The 18217-nt window shown below is 37.5% G+C and overlaps 1 non-coding gene across 1 annotated transcript; it reads right to left on the bottom strand.

The window, feature by feature from the left end:
* Positions 1 to 8060: 8060 nt before the first annotated feature.
* LOC124551533 lies at positions 8061 to 8200 on the bottom strand. Its single transcript, XR_006967895.1, has one exon. It is a non-coding gene; the product is annotated as a U4 spliceosomal RNA (small nuclear RNA).
* Between the last annotated feature and the right edge of the window lie 10017 nt (positions 8201 to 18217).

Here is an 18217-nt window from a genome sequence, read left to right as displayed (position 1 = left end):
CTATTAACTTATTGGAGCTCCAGTTCCTTATGTTATTTATTGTAAACAAGACAGATTAAATGGGTTACCCAACTTGTTTCCAATTCTTTGAGATTATTTCACTCAAGTTCTTGTATACATTTCACATAAAAGAAAGAGATGTAAATACAGAATTTAGCCAAAATTTATCATAAACACTTGTGGATTACATGTCATGGTGCCACAACACTTAGCTTAGTTGTTCGTGGTTTTTAATGGAAATGATATATACACTCAGGGACTCATTCTAATATGGGTATACTGGCAATTTGTATTGTAACTGGTTATAGAGGAATTCAATGAGTGAAGAAGGATAAATGAGATGTTTGCTGTGGTACACAAGATAAGCTGTATGAAACTATTGTTTGATTAATGAAATGATAAAAGTTGCACTACATTGAATCTCAGTAAAACTAACACTACAGTTGGTACAATAAAAGTAATTCTGTCCTCAATCAAGAAGTTGGCTTGAGTACTACAGTGCTTTCCCAGAAATTTGAGGTGCAGGCCCAAATGCTCCTCTGACATTTCAACTGATTTGTCCAGCCAGTGATATGGGCTCCAATGTGTGATGTGTAGAACAAGCACACAGAATGTCCCCAAAATAATAGCTGTAAACTGTATTAGCTGGAGCACTCATATTAAGAGATTAGGGCATAAACTAATTCAAGAACAGATTATGTACTGCTTCAAAGGACTGTTCTTTCTGCAGACTACTGTTCACTACATGTACACAATAACTCAGGTCCACTGCACTTTTCCAAAATAAAATTGAAATAAAGGGACAAGGGCAATTTTGTAACAGAAAATAACACCACTAGATTGGAGGAGTAGGCATTTTTGTTAGATATACTATATGAAAATATGCTACACTGAACAAGAAGTAAAGAACAAGCCCAAATTATTACAAAGAGTGGTTTTATTAACATGTCAACTCCAGAGACAAAGGTGCAAATTTCTTCACAGCATCATGTTGTTACCATCTCTGTGCTTTCTTCTTTAGACAGAGTTCAGATGGCTTTCTACCTTCCTAACTAACTTTGTACATGGCCAGGTACTCCCTTCAACTTGGAAACTATGTGAGATTAAATAATTACTTATTAGTATTAACAGAACTATGAGCCGAACTTTATTAGGATACTGAAGTATCTCTTGGCTTTGAGCTTGCACCCAATTTTTCCATCATTCATATTTCAGAGGACATTTCTAATACAAATACTGCAAACTACTGCATAACTATTTCTAAATAATGCGGCTAAGACATATGCCATACTCTTCTCATCATTGTATGACAGTACCAGGTAGTCATTTGTAGTGTGTGTGTGTGTGTGTGTGTGTGTGTCAATCCCTTCCCTCATGGTAATTGTCTCCCATCACTGCATTTGAGCTTCACAGACTGTATGCAGTTTCCGTAAGCATTGTCTTTCATCCAATGCCTTTGTAGCAGCCTTATCAAGTTAACTGTACATAAATTCCTAGAGAAGCAATATGAATTAGGATGGGTAACTATTCACCACATAGGTGTTGAGTGGCAGACTGCCACATCTGGAAGCTGACTGTTGGAAAATATCAGCTTTTGGACAAAGTTCTTAGGACCAAAACCTATGGTGGTACACGTATTACCATGGCATATTTGTAAGGTATTATAACTGGTGGTAAATGGATTTCCCACTTCCATTTCGTGTGATATTATGTGTTTCCACTTCACGTAAAAAAAAAAAATAATGAATAGTGTTTTCTGTTTGGCAAAAATCAAACTATGGAAAATCCAGGATCGAATGTAACAATATTATGAGAAGGGGAGTTGCTACTCACCATATAGCGGAGATGCTGAGTTGCACACAGGCACACCAAAAAGACTCTCACAATTACAGATTTTGGCCATCGGCCTTCGTCAGCAAAACCACACACACACACACACACACACACACACACACACACACACAACTTCAGTTTCAGTAGTCTGAGACTGCAATCATACCCCTCTCTCTCTCTCCCTCCCCCCCCCTCTCTCTCTCTCTCTCTCTCTCTCTCTCTCTCTCTCTCTCTCTGTGTGTGTGTGTGTGTGTGTGTGTGTGTGTGTGTGTGTGTGTGTGTGTTTTATGATGAAGGCCAATGGCCAAAAGCTTTAATCGTGAGAGTCTTTTTGTTGTGCCTATCTGCGACTCACTGCAACTGAGCATCTCCACTATATGGTGAGTAGCAACTTCCTTCTCATAATACTGTTTTCTATTTTTATTTTATGTTTTCTTTTATTTTATTTAGAAAATATTTATTACTGATATTGAAGTTTACTTACCAAAATGTGAAAACAATCCTTGAAACTTTATCACACAATAAAGATACAAGTTGATACAGGTTGCAATAATGTACATTGCAGAAGCAATGTGTTCCAACAACAGTAGTGATCCCACAACAAACAGGAACTGATTGTTGTAGCACTTTTCAGACACCTGATGCAGTGTACTACCACAAGATGTCAGGCATAGACAGAGGTGGTAAAACATGTTCCCAAAAGCTTTGGGATACCCCTAAGTTGTGGCATGTATCCTTCCCAAAGACCACAAATAACAAATTAATTTTGTGTAAGTATACTTCCTGAGCCCCTTCCAGAAACTCAATTGGTGGTGACCATACTGACCAATAATCATTAAAACGCTGTTGTTTGGTTGGATATATACTTACTGCAGTCATGGAGGCTATATTTCACAAGAAGCAGAAAGTACACCTGGTGCAGCAGACATCCACTAGATGCCAGGAGTGTACAGAAGTGGTAACACACATTCCCTTAATTGCTGTAAAGAAATATGTTTAGTGGGAAATGTATCCCTCACGGCCTGCGAAAGGATTAAATATCTCTGCATGTTGCTCAGTGCCACCTCTATGTGGTGGGTAGCAGTTTATCCTCATTGAATTCTCATTCCATTCCAGATTTTCAATTGTTTGATTTTATAGATAATTACAGTTCCCCATTATACATTTCAGTTCTCGTTGCAAACTTTTCTGATCATAATCATCATCATCATCATCATCATCATCATCATCATATGTAGCATCATATTAGGCATTTGGCAGTCATTGTTGAGTAAAAGCCGCCTCTAGACATGACAGTCCACAATCATCATCGTGCATGTTTTCTAACATCATGCAGATGCAGTATTTATTGATTTTTGAAATGCATATCACTCAGTACCACATTTCCCCTTATTGTAAATAGTACAATCATATGCGGTATCAAGTGAAATTTTTCACTAGATAGAGAATTTTTATTTAGGGAGGATGTGGCATGTTATCTTGGATTGCGAGTCATCATTGGGTCTGTAAGTGACTTATGGAGTGCCCCCGGGGAAGTGTGTTGGAACCCTTCCTGTTCATGTTGTATTGAATGTTCAGCAAAGTAAAATCGTGCACTTAACAAAAAATGTGGTATCCTACGACCATAATACCAATACGTCACAGCTGGAATCGGTCAACTCATAAAATACCTGAGATGTGAAATGCAATCGTCACATACGCTCAGTTGTGGGTAAAGTAGGTGGCAGACTTCAGTTTACTGGTAGAGAACTGGAGAAATGCTATCAGTCTACCAAGGAGATTGCTTACAAGTCACTCGTATGACTCATTTTTGAGTACTGCTCAAATGTGTGAGACCGGTACCAAGTAGGACTAACAGGAGAAATGAAGAGCATGCAGAGAAGGGCAGCACGAATGGTCATAGGTTTGTTTGACCTGTGGGATAGTGTAACAGAAATGCTGGAAACTGAACTGGTGGACTCTTTAAGACAGAAATAAACTATCTTGAGAAAGTCTACTTTCAAGGATTCAAGACCTGGCTTTAAATGATGACTCTAGGAATATACTACAACCCCCTATCTATCAGTCCCATAGGGATCTTGAGTACAAGATTAGCTTAATTACAGCATGCACAAAGGCATTTAAACAGTTATTCTTCCCACACTCCATACATTAATGGAATGGCAAGAAACCCTACTAACTGGTACATTGAGATGTGCTGTCTGCCACGCACTTCAACGTGCTTTGCCGAGTATAGACGTAGATGTGGACGTAGATCCACCCTCATACCAGTGGATCCTGTTTTAATATTTCCTTAGTTGTTGTAATCCAATACTGTACATCCACAGTTCATCTGCTGTACTTTAACCTCTGTGTCCCACTCACTGCCACTGCATTCCCATTAGAATCATAGCTCAGTCCTCCACTCCAATTAGTTCCCTGATCCATTATTTTTTTGTCTCTGGTAGAAATTTCCAAAATGAAACATGCTCTCTGAGCAACCCTTGGGTTGTTAATGTTTTTTTCCAGTACATTTACCCATTATTTGTAAGTGCTTTAAAATTTAAAGACCAAATAATTATTTTAACGTATTATTTTAATTATATGAGGCTTCCTGAATGTAACGCAGTCTATATAAATTTACTTATTTTTACCAATGTATTCACCATCTGGGATCATATAACAACTTGCATGGCTCCATTAGAAAGTCATACGGTCTACAGTGTGAATGTCTGTTTTCTGTGTGCATTTTACTCTAGCTCATTGAAGGATAACTCCAAAAGCTAGCAACTTTTTTTTTTCATTAGTGTGTATGTCTATTGACAAATCAATGCTTCTGTTTTCCTTTAACCCAAAAGTATTTCTTTTTTGTCTGCTATTACATTTACTCATATTTTAAAGAATAAAAGTGTTTCCATAATGTGTACACATGGTAATGGAGGAATACTAGATTTCTTAAACAGAGGTTTACGAGAGTCTCTAGGCTTGCACCCAAACAAGACTCCAATGGCCATTTTTTTAGTTTAAAAGCCCTATTAGCTGTTTTAGAGTTTCCCCAGAAGGTGACTGCATATCTAAGATGAGAATGAAAGGAGGCATGATATGCAATCATTACTGTTTTTTTTCTCAGTACAACATGATTTTAATGAAAGCAGGTAACATGCTTAGCTCAGTTTCACATTGACATATTCAATATACTTATTCCATCTGATGTTCTTCTGCAGCCAAAGTCCTAAGAATTTGGTTTCAGTACTGTTACCAACTGGTTCGTCATTGATAGAGACTGATGGGATTAACACGGCCTTGTTACGAATGTTGTGGAATTTTAGTGCCATGACTTTTTTACTGTTTATTACAAGCTGATTATTCTGTGCCCAGCTGTGTTTACTGTCTGCTGTAACTGTTCATTACTGTCTCCTTTTAGTAGAATTGTGGTGTCATCTGCAAATGTAATTGTTTTATGTACGTCAACATTTACGTTCAGATCATTTATGTACCGAAGGAGAAGAAGGGGTCCCATTACTGATCATTGGGGTACACCACATTTAATTTGTTTATAGTCGGATAAATGTGAGGATACAGTTTTTAGTTCAATATTTGTGTACTTGATGCACACTGTCTGCTTATGATTAGTCAGGAAGAAACTGATCAATTTGTTGGACATACCTCGAATACCATATCTTTCAAGCTTTTATAGCAGAATTTTATGATCTACCACATCAAAAGCTTTTGAAAAGTCAATAAATACTCCTATTGATACCTGTTTTTTGTCCATCAGGTTTAGGATGGAACTGATGCACTCGTAAGTAGCAGTTGTCGTTGACCTCTTATTTCTGAATCCATGTTGTTCATTGCATAGGATGCTGTTTTTATTAATAAATTTCATAGGTTTGTCATACACATCTTTTTATAATACTTTAGAGAGGCAAGAGCAAATTGTGATGTGTGTGTAGTTATTTACATTATCTTTATCACTTTTTATGTACAGGAATAACTTTTTTTTCAGTACATCAGGGAAAGTGCCCGCCTGAAGTGAGCAGGCAGATAAGTGTGTGAGTATTTCAGTTAGGTTCAATGCACTCTTCTTTAATATTGTTGCAGGTATACTATCAATGCCTGCAGAGTTGGACTTTTTTAGTCCTTTTATTGCTTTAGCTACTTCACCTTGTGATGTACATTGATCCTCTACATGCACTTATTTTATGTTCATTCGTCCGGGTGCTATTAAAGTTTGACTGTAGCATATTACCAGCAACCCCTATGAAAAAGTTGTTAAATGTGTTGGCTACTTCTTTTTTATTTTTATGTGATAGTGTTATATTTTTTCAAGATTGTCTGCATTCTCCACATTCTTTTTTTATAACACTCTACATAGCCTTTGATTTATTAGCTAAATTATAAATGTATTCATCATTATGCATTATTTTTGCTGCTTTCATTACTTTTCTTAATATTTTGGAGTATTTTTTTATAGTATGCACATACTTCAGGTGAGGAATTTTTTTGAGTTATATATTTCATGAAGTAGTCTTTTCTTCTGGCATGAAACCCTTATTCCCGTTGTGATCCAGCTCTTTGTTCTAGAGTTCCCCCATATGGTTAATGTTTTCAGAGGGAATGCAGTTTCAAAGAAATGGGTTAATGTATCAGTAAAAGTGTTCAATTTTTCATTTATATAATTCATTTTGTACACTTCTGACCATTTTCCTTTCTGTAAGAAGTTGCTGAAGTAGTTTACATTATCATGATTACAACTTCTACATGCAGTTCTGAAAGACATGTTCTGCCCATGCAAACCTTTCCTTTCTTGATTGGTGACAATTTTAGCGGATATCTTGCACACTAGAGATGAGCCTTATCACTCTACAGTTTAAGTCTTCTACTGTCTTCTTTCTTATGAAGGGGAATAATTACAACATTGAGCCACTTTCGAGGAATAGTCTTATTTTGCAAACTTACACCAACCATTTTTCCAAGTTTTCCCCTGTCTTTAATCATTTATAATGAAATGCCATCACGTTCTCTCAGTTTATCTGTATTCACACATTTAACAGCTTTAAGTGTGTCATTTGGCTATCAAAAAATTCACGGACAGATTCCAGAGTGTGCTGTAGCTGCCTTTTCACTTTCTAAGGAAGTCCTTTGTGAATAAGCAAAGTTGACCAAGAAGCGACACCAAAGAATACAGTAAATTTAAAGTTTGAAAAATAAACAGGATTCCATGTTTCAATGTCAGTGAAAGCTATCTCCTTGCATTTCTCCAGTATTCCACCAATAAACTGAAGTCTACCACCTACTTTACCCACAACTGAGCCTATGTGATCATTAAACATGTCACATCCCAGGTATTTTATGAGTTGACCAATTCCATCTGTGACTCATTGATATTATGGTTATAAGATATCACTTTTTTGTTAAGTGCACAATTTTAAATTGCATACACCAGCACTTACTATCTTTACAACATCCTGAGTGCTACTTCTAAGAGAGCTCTCTGTCCACCTTCAGTCCTAAGAATTTAAAATGTTTGGCATCAATGATTATTTGACCACACTGTGTCACTTAAAAATGTAGCTTCGACAAGTGTTTTGTTGCAGTTAAGCATTAACTGATTTTCTGTGGACCTTGAGGTAATTTTATCTTCTGCCCTATTTGCTAAATTATGTATGTTACTTTCCACATCTATAACATTAAAGATAAAACTATATCAATTTTCATTGGTTTTTCCTTTGTAAGGTTACTGTATTTAATTTAAGAGAGTTTTTCATGGTATGTGTTTCACTTTTATTTACAAAGCATCTTCTGTGTTCATTGGTGTTTCTGCCTCTTGTTCACATTTTCTGCAAACCACTGCTTTTTCCTTCACTGTTAATGGAGCTCGAGTTTGAAAGAGAATTCATCGTACATACGTTCTTCACAGTTTTTGAAGGCACTTTATCTTACACTGCATTGGAAGAATTGGAATAACACAAATACAGAGCTAGAGAAAGTGCTTTCAAAAAATGCAAAAGATGGCCATGTGTATATGTATGAGGCATGCTGAAAAGTAATGCCTCCTAATTTTTTGTTTTGTTCACAATATTGTTTGAGGCATTACGTGTCATGCACATTACTCAGTTGACTTTCCTAATTCACTGATGCTCGCTGCAGCCCTCTCCCATAAGAGGGCTCTGAATTGGCAGTGTCTAATGTAACTATGTTGGCGCATGAGAAACAGCAAGCTGTGGTAATTTTTTTTTATTTTAACAGCCATGCAGGAGCTGCCAAAAATTGCCCAAGAGACAGTATTTCACGTCTCTTTGGTGGGGTATTGGTAAAAGCCCTCAACAAGCAATAACCACACCTCAGTCTTACCTCACTGGTCACGACAATGCCACTGTGCAAATGTAACAGTGAGCTGTAATACAAATTTCTAACCACAGACAACATGACTTCAATTGAAAAGTGAAGAGGAATGAAACCTGTGTATGGTAATGAGGGCATGCCACACATGCATTTTGCTGCATCTGAAACAAATTGATGCCTTGCGTTCACTGTCATTACTGGTCTTTCATTACTGTCCTAATCTGACCCATCCAATATTCATTTGTTTCCAAAATCTAAAGAACACTTTCAAGGACTTCACTCTGATAGTGATCAGTGTAAGCAGATGTGAAGTTGGTTGTGAGTCTGTCAACAATGTCAAACGTTATACAATGACAGCATCAACAAACTGGTCACTCATTGTTGCCAGAGTGACTCTGTTGAGATATGAACCTGTAGACGTGAAGAACAAATATACTTATTGTCAGTAATGGTTGTTCATTTAAAAAGTTTTAAGTTTTCTTCCATGTAAAGAAACTGGAGGCATTATTTTTTAGCATTTGTACAATGAAGCTTCTCTTGACCTCAACCTCTACTATTTAACAACTAGGAAAAATGCAGTGGGTTGCAGAATATGTGAACAAGAGGCAAAACCACCAATGACCACTGATGATGTTTTGTAAATAAAAGCAAAATCTATCTAGTGTACAATCTCTTTAATTAATTGCAGTAAGCTTAAGATAGAGAAACCAACTGATTTTAACAGCTGCTGCAGAAGATGGCCATGCAAATGGACATAAAACCATTGTAGCTTACCATTCTGTAGAAGTTATACATAGCATGGATGAGAGAAACATGGTGGCAGCTTTGGAACTCACCTGTAACAAATATCAAACAAGAAACATGTAGTTTGTTGTGTAACACCAAAATGTCACAAGAAAGATAAGTAAAAGCAACTGACTGGAAGATTTTCCATTGCAGCAGCTATTAGTTTATTAGTTATTAGCTGAAATCACTGTTCAAATAAAGAATATGTTACCAGTTGAGAAATACACTATTGGAAAATAAAAAATAAAGATCCTGAAGCAATGAGCCCACATTAACCAAAAGTATAGCCAGGGTGGTTGTGTGACAGTAGGGGAGAGTATTGGGCCTTGGAGCACTTTCCAAAGTTTTGCTTCTAGCCAGCGCACCGTAATATAAGTTTGATATACTTTCTTATTCAATTTTGAAATGATAGCATTCAACTCATGTGTGCTACAGTCTTTTTCTGAAATGACAAAAATTACTTCGTGAATGTATGGTTTTTCCAAATGTGGAAAACTGTACCTGGTGATAGTAAAGCTGTGATGTCCTGATACGAGTAATGCTCGGAGAGCTCAGTTGTTAGAGCACTTGCCCATGAAAGGCAAATGTCCAAGCTTCCAGTCCTGATCTGCCAACCAGTTTTAATTTAACCAGGAAGTTTACTATCAGTGTACAATAAGCCACATAGTGAAAATTCATTATGAGTATTGTCCCTAGGTACAATATGGTCATGTCATTGGAACAAATATCCTGTTCAAAGTGTTGCAGTTGAGAAGATCTTGTCAGTACTGTATTTGATACTGCATGTGTTGCTTTAGTACTTTACTACACATCACCAATCAGTGAGTAAAATCAAATTAAGTAGTAGGGTTACAACCTAAAACTTTTCAAACTTAAGCTATTGGCAACTAACACAAGTTTCCATTTTAAGACAGAGCACATAATTAGCATGTTAAAGAGACTCATTTCATTAACACATGTGACATGTTTTATGGTGTCACAGAAGATTTCCTTCCATGTAAAGGTATAAGATGGTGCATGACTGACAAAGTATGGCTTTGTTGCTCATTCTTCATATTTTTTAATTAATTCATTCCATTTAATAAGGAATTCTGCTTGTTGGGCCTTTATTTATCTTGTTTCCACTGGGTTTTCTTTTATCTTTTTTCCTCTCTTTGAAGGCCAAGGCCATCCTATCCTTTAGTGCATTCATAGCTGCTAAGAATATTTGCGTATCTAAATTTCTTTCTATGAGTAAGTGGTGTCTGTTGTATCGGACATGACCTAAAGAACAGACACCACATGGAATCTGCTGCAACAGTATGTACGAGGGTTGGAACTTTAACAATGGCAACTATATATTTACAGCTCGTACAAAATAGGTACGTGTTTCAAAGTTTTACTGACCTTCAAAGTAGCCACCAGCATTGTGTATAGCCTGTTGCCAGCGATTTGGAAGTGGTAGGATACTCTTAGCAGTGCCAGTTGTGTTGACAGTTCGAGCGGCACGGTCTATTGCCCGATGAATTTGTAGCAGTTCTGAAGCGAATGCCGTGACGTGTTTCCTTCAGTTCAGAAATCAAGTTGAACTTTGGAGGGTTTAAGTCAGGGGAGCACAGTAGGTGGTATAGCACTCACCAGCCCCACCAGTCACACAAATCAGCAACAGCTTGCATTGTACATGCTTGAGCATTGTCCTGCAAAATGATGGTCAGGTTCTTCAGAAAGTGTCATCACTTCTGTCTCTAAGCTGGTCGTAGGTTGTGTTCCAAAAATGAACAGCATAGAGAGTGATTTATAAACTGAAGGAAACACTTCACGGCATTCACTTCAGAACTGCTACAAATTCTTCAGACCATAGACTACACCGCTCAAACTGCCAACACAACTGACACTCCTAAGAGTATCCTATGACTTCCACATTGCTGGCAACTCCTTTCAAGGTCAGTAAAACTTTGAAACATCCATCTATTTTGTATGAGCTGTAAATAAATAGTTGCCACCATTAAAGTTCTGACCCTCGTATTATGTAAACTGATGGTGAAGGGGGAGAAAGTAAAGGAAAGGAACTCGTGATGTCAGCTGCTTCATGACTTTATGGGGGTTAGCAGTGCTGAGTGAGTATGGGTGCAAGACCAGGATTCGAACTTGGGACCTTCTGCTTACTAGGCAGTTGCATTAACTGAAGTGCCACCTCGACACAGTTTTTACCGCAATTGCGAGGGCTATCTAGATACGTGCCTCGGTCGACCCACATTCCCACCTAGCACCACGTAGTCACTGTTTCTGTTGATGTCCTCCATGCTCGCTACTTTATGAGGTCGAATGTAAATGTGCATCAGCACTGAAGGTGGTGGATTCACGGTCCATCGAGACAACTGTTATATGCCATCGGTTAACACAACTGCATAGTATACAGGAGGTCCTGGGTTCGAATCTCGGTCAGGCTCACATTTTCCCTTAGCACTGCTGACTGTGCATAAAACCCCGAAGCAACTAACATCATGAACTCCTTTGCTTCTCTTAACTTTCATCCCCCTTTACCTTCAATTTATATAAATCCATTTCCCCTCTAGTATGCATCTTAATTCATTCCTTTTTTGCTTTCTTCCTTTTACTTGGTAGGCTTTCTTATCTCATTCATCAGATTGGTATACTACTATATTTCACATTCTGTTAAGGAACAGTCTCTTCAAAGAGGGGCAAAAGGCGTGATGAATTTCTATGGTGTAAGACAAATTGTGAAAGTGCCACCAGTTAGTTAAGGTAAGTGACGAAATTTCTTTCTTGGCTTTACCAGTCTGGAATCTAACTTTCATCAGACAGCTTTTTTACATTTAAGAAACTAATTCCTGGTCATCTGTTTACGCATTTGAAAACCACTGGGTCATACAATGATCTCGTCTCAGACCTTTTCTGTATGTCTATGTACTCATATGGCACTAAGTACTGTTATAGCTCGTTCTTTCATTGTATAAACTTTAACAATATCAATTTTTTGTTTCGTAACCGGGAAGTCCTCCGCGTTCGATGTACTTGCTGGTTAATTCTGTACCAAAATTCCGAGTTCTCGACGGTAACTGTCACCGTCTTCGCTGGGAAAGCAACCGACAGTTGAAGAAGTAATGGATTCACACAGATTTCTTTTAATGTGAAATATTGCTGGTTTCTACTAGTAAATGGTGTCACATTCAATAGCTTAGCTAAAAATATTTTGGGGGTCTGCTTCGAGAAAGAGGTACCAGTAATAGAGAGCGCCCGAGAGACGTAGGAGGGGGGGGGGGGGGGGTGTAGGTGCCGGTATCACAGTCAGTATGGTCAGTAATTCGTGCCATTCATGTACCGCAGTATAACGACGTACTGCGTAATCTTATTAAAAGGTTAGTGAAAGTTTAAAAGTCATAGGTACACTTAGCGCGGTGGCTGATGGGAAAAACCGCAAGGATGGTTACCCATTTACCATCGCTCCCATCATCCACCGCGCCCAGTGTCAACTTCGTATGAATATTACGGTCAATCTGGTAACTTTGTACAACTTTTTGAAAATAAGGGAATCAAAATAAACTAAATATCAAAGAAACACATTCTGCAGCTATCTTTCCGGAATACTTGGAAATGTAAAGATGTAGGTATGCTAACTATACCCTATTACAATAAAATTTCAATATTAATGCTGGGACAAATTTACAGTGGCATTCAGAGTAACTGTAGACTAGTCTCAAAGAATTTTTGCTATATCTAATATTCTGGGTAAATTTAGATCGTACCAGAAGGAAATCAGAAAAACTGAAAACAAATAGTGTCAACTTAGTATTGCAGGTTTACTTCGAAATATCGAGATATTTGTATCGACCTGGCATTGTTCAACCTAAATCACTGTCACTAGAAACTCTTCACAGCCAACGCATTTAGAGGTTAATCACAAACCTTCGACCATAAATATCATAGACTGGCCCTGACGTCATTTTCGTGGCTCCAGCATCTCTGGGCTAAAGTCACGTGAATGTTGGCAAAACATGGTTGTTTCGTGTTGCGCTTATGGCTGTACTCAGCGTTTTGTGGGGGGAAATGGCATTACATTTCACGTGTGTTTCTATGATAATGCAGATGCGTTTATTGAAATCTGCTGAAGTGACTTTTATATGTTTTTTACACTTGAAATAGAGTATCACGTAAATTAAAGTGTTGAAAGTGATGCCTGTAAAGTCAGACTCATATTACATTTTGGAAAGTATCTGTGATAATTCGGTTACAGAAGTAAGTATAAGTGTTTCTCGTTCCTACTCATAGGTTCCCTAAGGATGAAAACCGAAGACAGGCCCTGAAACGGAAAAACTTTAAGGCATCTGCACATAGGCGCCTTTTTGTATATACAAGTGAGATTATAATAAGGTAAGAGCACCTACAGTCGACACATGAAGAGCATTTTTTCCTACCTTCTAATACTATTAAAGAAATGGAGGTTCCAAAATTATTTTCTGAAACTTCAGAGCCTCACCTTTCATCTAAAATATCATTTTTTTAAACTGATAGTTTAAACTTTTGTAAAAATAGTAGGAACTGAACCTTTGAAGTGCACCTAAAATTGATACTCTAAAATGGACCTGCTCCTAAAGTCGACAATTTTGGGACCTACAATTCCCATATCCCATTTTCTTTTATAAGTGACCAGAGCTCAAAACGCGGCGAATCCAATATTTAAAGTTTTGACACGAGCCCACTCTTATTGTTTAAAATAATTTTAACGACGTTTTACTTTAATTGATAGTTTATAGTAATTTAGTCCCGATGCCCACCAGAGGGGCCTTCGATATATTTTTTAGATTTTATAAATGGTACTGTGAACAAATCCAGGTGAAATGTAGTTCTGACATAATTTTTCGCAAATAAAAAAGTAATTTTTGTTGGAAGCGTTTGGCAGTCAATTGAGAAATGTGGGTAAAATACGATACAAACACAGGATGGCAGACCGCTCATTTGAAATCCCGCCACGTTTTGCCACCAGTCATGTGGTTTATGTTGGAGCCACACCAGCTCTATAGCTTCTGCACAGCAAGGCCAGTCTACTAGTATCTATGGTCGAAGTCACAAACCTAATAGCATGTAGGAAGTTGGAAAGACAACTGAAATACAAACTAGACTTCACAGAGGTAATAAAATTGTTACCTAAAGTAATGCAAATATGTGTAGCAGCTGCTATTTGAAACAAAAGTGGTATGAGGTACAAAGATACACTGACTGATAAAAACTTACCCTTATTGACTGTAGCTGTTTTATAACATATTTTACCCTACTGAGCAGCCACGATAACTTAAACATGTAATTTAGTGACAAGAGATATTTCAATAGTGCTAGTACGCAATTAAAAATGTCATATGTCAACATGACAGTGACGAAAACACAAATGGAAAATCAAAAGTAATATTGGTCACAGGATTGAATTTTACAATATTTTCGAAAATGTATAAAATAAGCCATAATTCCTTATGATTAACAACGACATTCTCGCATTTCTTCATCTTCTGTTATTTCACCCACTATCAAATATGGACAAGCGTCAGCTGAATGACAAATTTCTCTGCCTCGTGATGGCTGGGTGTTGTGTGATGTCCTTAGGTTAGTTAGGTTTAAGTAGTTCTAAGTTCTAGGGGACTGATGACCTAAGATGTTAAGTCCCATAGTGCTCAGAGCCATTTGAACCATTTTGAATGACAATGGAAATTCGTTCTGGATCGGGACAGTAACCGTGATAAGCGGAAATCTGGACTGGAGTCCCGGTCCGGCACAAATTTTCATTGTCGCCGTTCCATTATTCAGCTGATGGTTGTTCATATTCGCAACTGTGAATACATTTAGTGTCTTTCATAACGGCTGCAGTCGCCGCAGTGCCTGTTCCGTCGGATATGAACGCTTCACATTGTATTCCTCAAGAACAAAAGCACTGAAATATTGCACTATTAGTATTCCTTGCCACAGGAAAACATCAACTGATTGTGCTTCATTTGATTGTTTTTGCAAGACGAATTCTTCTTTCTGGTACAAAGTACTCTTCTTTGCTAGATAATGTAATGTCGCCGTTAAAGAATCAGTGTTCGCCTTCACATCACGAAACTCTCGCAATGTTGTTGAGTCGTTAACCAGATGAAGCCACTGGGAAATAAATGTGTCGTCCTGTTGTGACAACACAGATCTCCCCTGCGAACTACGACTGAGTACGTTTGTTGCACGGAGGTAGCAGTTAGCGTGGGATAGGGCAGTATACTATCGCTGCTGGAAAAGTGCTTATTTATCGTGTTTTACTGTCCCTGTCAATAAATATCGATGAAATTAATCTCGCACTATACTTATCTGGAATCGATGTATCGAAGGCGCACATAAAATTCAGCTTTGAAAATAATTTTGTTCACATCGGTAACAACTCGTCGTCGTGTACAGGACGCTATTAGAATGCTATGGGACATTTCCAATTTGCATTAATATCCAGTACTTTTAATTTATATTTGTGCCCTCACAGAATGTTTTGTTGATATTTTTACGGATGTCACTTTTAATTTTAGCTGGTTCCCAGGACGTCCTGATGGCGTTATGGGTGAAGCAGCGTGTTGTACTTTACCAGTGATATGTTTTGTCGTCAAAGATGTCGGTTCAAGCGTGTTATTATCTGTGTTTCGGGTGACGTATATAATCGTTTTATTTGATTTCTCGGTGTTGTTTCGTTTATTGACAATAAATACACGAAACATGTTTACTATAAAAGTAAACTTTATAAAACGTAATTAATATAAATTATACTGTGTTTTGTTTAGAAGGTTACTTTATCTATGGATGATATTTGTGAAATTTTGGACAAAGTATTTGTTTCGTTAATCGGATTCTGCGTTTGGAATATTACTCGGGCCTTTTCCATGTGAGTATAATTTCTATTTCTTCTAGTATGGTTAATCAAATAATGCCGTTCATTAACTTTATGAAAGCTGCTGGGCACCTTAAGCCGAGTATTGCACTCCTTTCTTGGCGAGGTTGGATTCACTAGAGAAGTGCAGATTATGTTTCCTTCTAGTATTGCGCCTATGCGGAGGTTAGATAGTAATCAAATTCACTCACGTCGTATATCTTAACCAGAGGAATATTAGCAATAGATTGATAACAATAGGGAGGTTTCACGATCAGCAGACCAGTACTGGACATGTGCAGTGCCATGAGTATTGCCAATCACCTCTCATAAACTATTTGGCCATTTGTTTCCGAATGTCCCTCAAACTTCTGTATGAAATTTGACCATCACTCCTTTGTTACAGAGCAACTTCCCAGTCGGAAAACCAGACCTGCAGAAATGCCAATTTGCAAAAGGTGTTGCTGTGGGTGCTGCTCCCTCAGGGTGGGGACCATCACCATTGGCATCTTGTACCTGGTGAGTGATAATTTCGTCTGGGTGCTGGAAGCCACTTCACCACTGATCTCTTGTGCAACATCAGATTTTATTTCTATTTTATTTTATATTTTTTGTGTCATCAGCCTTCCCACTAGTTTGATGCTGTTCCATCTCTCCGAACCATGTGCTCATCTTTTCAGCCCCACTTAGTTGTCACACCCAGCACACACACTAACTCATTTTTCATATTCCACATAGCATCAATACTAGGAATTAGAACAATCTACATAAAGGCCTAAAATCACTTGCCTTGGTCCAAAAAGGGGTCCAATATTCAGGAACACACATTTTCAATAAATTGCCAGCAACCATTAAAAACTTGGTTTCTAATGAAGCACAGTTTAAACAAAGTTCAAAAGACTTTTTAATAGGCAACTCCTTCCACAGTATAGATGAATATCTTAACAGAGACTCTTAGGCCACCTTAAGTAAAAATGTCTGTTTTGACAGCACTTTGTCACAGCAGTCAATATTAGGTATTTTGTGTATGATAAATTTATTAATAGTGCATAACAATGTTTCATTCTGACAGTTTATTAATTCTGTAAATACCAGCTGTTCCAGTTTACAGTCTTGTATTCACCTATTTTTACAATTTCCTGAGAAGTGATCAAGATAGTAAGCATTATATTCAAACATTTTATGTTTTTATGTTATGCTTTCTGGCATGTTCCACACCCACGAGAATCATCTAATTTTTTGGGTCTATGGAACGAAAACTGAATCTAATCTCTAATCTAAACATCTGAGTATTGAGGACCTTTTTCAGCAGCTCTCAGTCTATTTCTTGTGTTGTGTGAATGAACACTGAATTTTTTCTAGTAATTTATTGCCTTTGATTAGTGAAATTATTGTTTTGTATATGTACAAGGATGGAAAAGTCAATATTTTTGGATTATGGAAAGCAATTATGCAAGAGTTCTGTTTAATTTTTTTTTATTAAAAATGGTACTCATGACCTTTTTTACAATAAAACACACACATAGACATACATATATAACCATAACCAACTGTGAAATTGTTGAAATATTAATTGTCTCACCTATGGTAATTGATGTAAAATCAGCGACAGCAATTTCCTTTATTACCCGTCATGATAAACCTCCAGCATACAAGGAATTAAATCACTACGAAAATGTTTAGAAGTGTGTTTGAAAACAGTAGACCTAGGAAGATGATCGCTAAATGGAACAAGTTCAGCAGTGAAATTTGTAAGATTGTGGAAAATTCCTGGGTTTGATGAGTCACTACGTTTGTCACGTCCACGAAGCTCGAACTCGAAGGCACAACAAAATTTAAGAGAGTCCATAATTTTAATGAGTATGTAATTATTTTTGTGAATCTGTTCATCGCGTCTTTCAACAGACAGCCTATACGCACTGTGCAGTTGTTGTGTATTCTATTTCGCCAAAACATTGTGCTCTAGCTATGCAGTCGTAAGTGATCTAGTCCGCTCAAGTTCCTTTATCTTCTTTGATAAACGTTCGAGATCGTTAACGCCTCTTAGTGTTCAAGTTGTTTCGCATGCAGTATTTTCTTTTGCAAGAAACAAACATGGGAAACAGTACAATTTGTCTGTGATATCAGAATCATGTATTCCGAATACGTTCCCATAAATGTCCGGTCTGAAAAAGATTTCAATTTCTTAACTTTTATTTTTGGTTTTCTTGACTAACTTGATTTCCGGCGTTGGTCGAACTACGTCTCTGCTACAGAGCTTATCTTCAGGCGATAGGGAAAAGAAAAGTTTCCATAAGACTGCGCTGAATATCACACACAGTGCTTCTAATTATAGACACTGCACAGCTGAGAATTGGCGTCCTCAGACTCACAACAGCGTATCGAATCTTCCTGTGTGACAAA

This window comes from Schistocerca americana, chromosome 9 (assembly GCF_021461395.2).
Source record: "Schistocerca americana isolate TAMUIC-IGC-003095 chromosome 9, iqSchAmer2.1, whole genome shotgun sequence".
In the NCBI taxonomy this organism is placed as follows: Eukaryota; Metazoa; Arthropoda; class Insecta; order Orthoptera; family Acrididae; genus Schistocerca; species Schistocerca americana.
The sequence above is the reverse complement of the archived record's forward strand: the minus strand, read 5'-3'. Positions and strand labels throughout refer to the sequence as shown.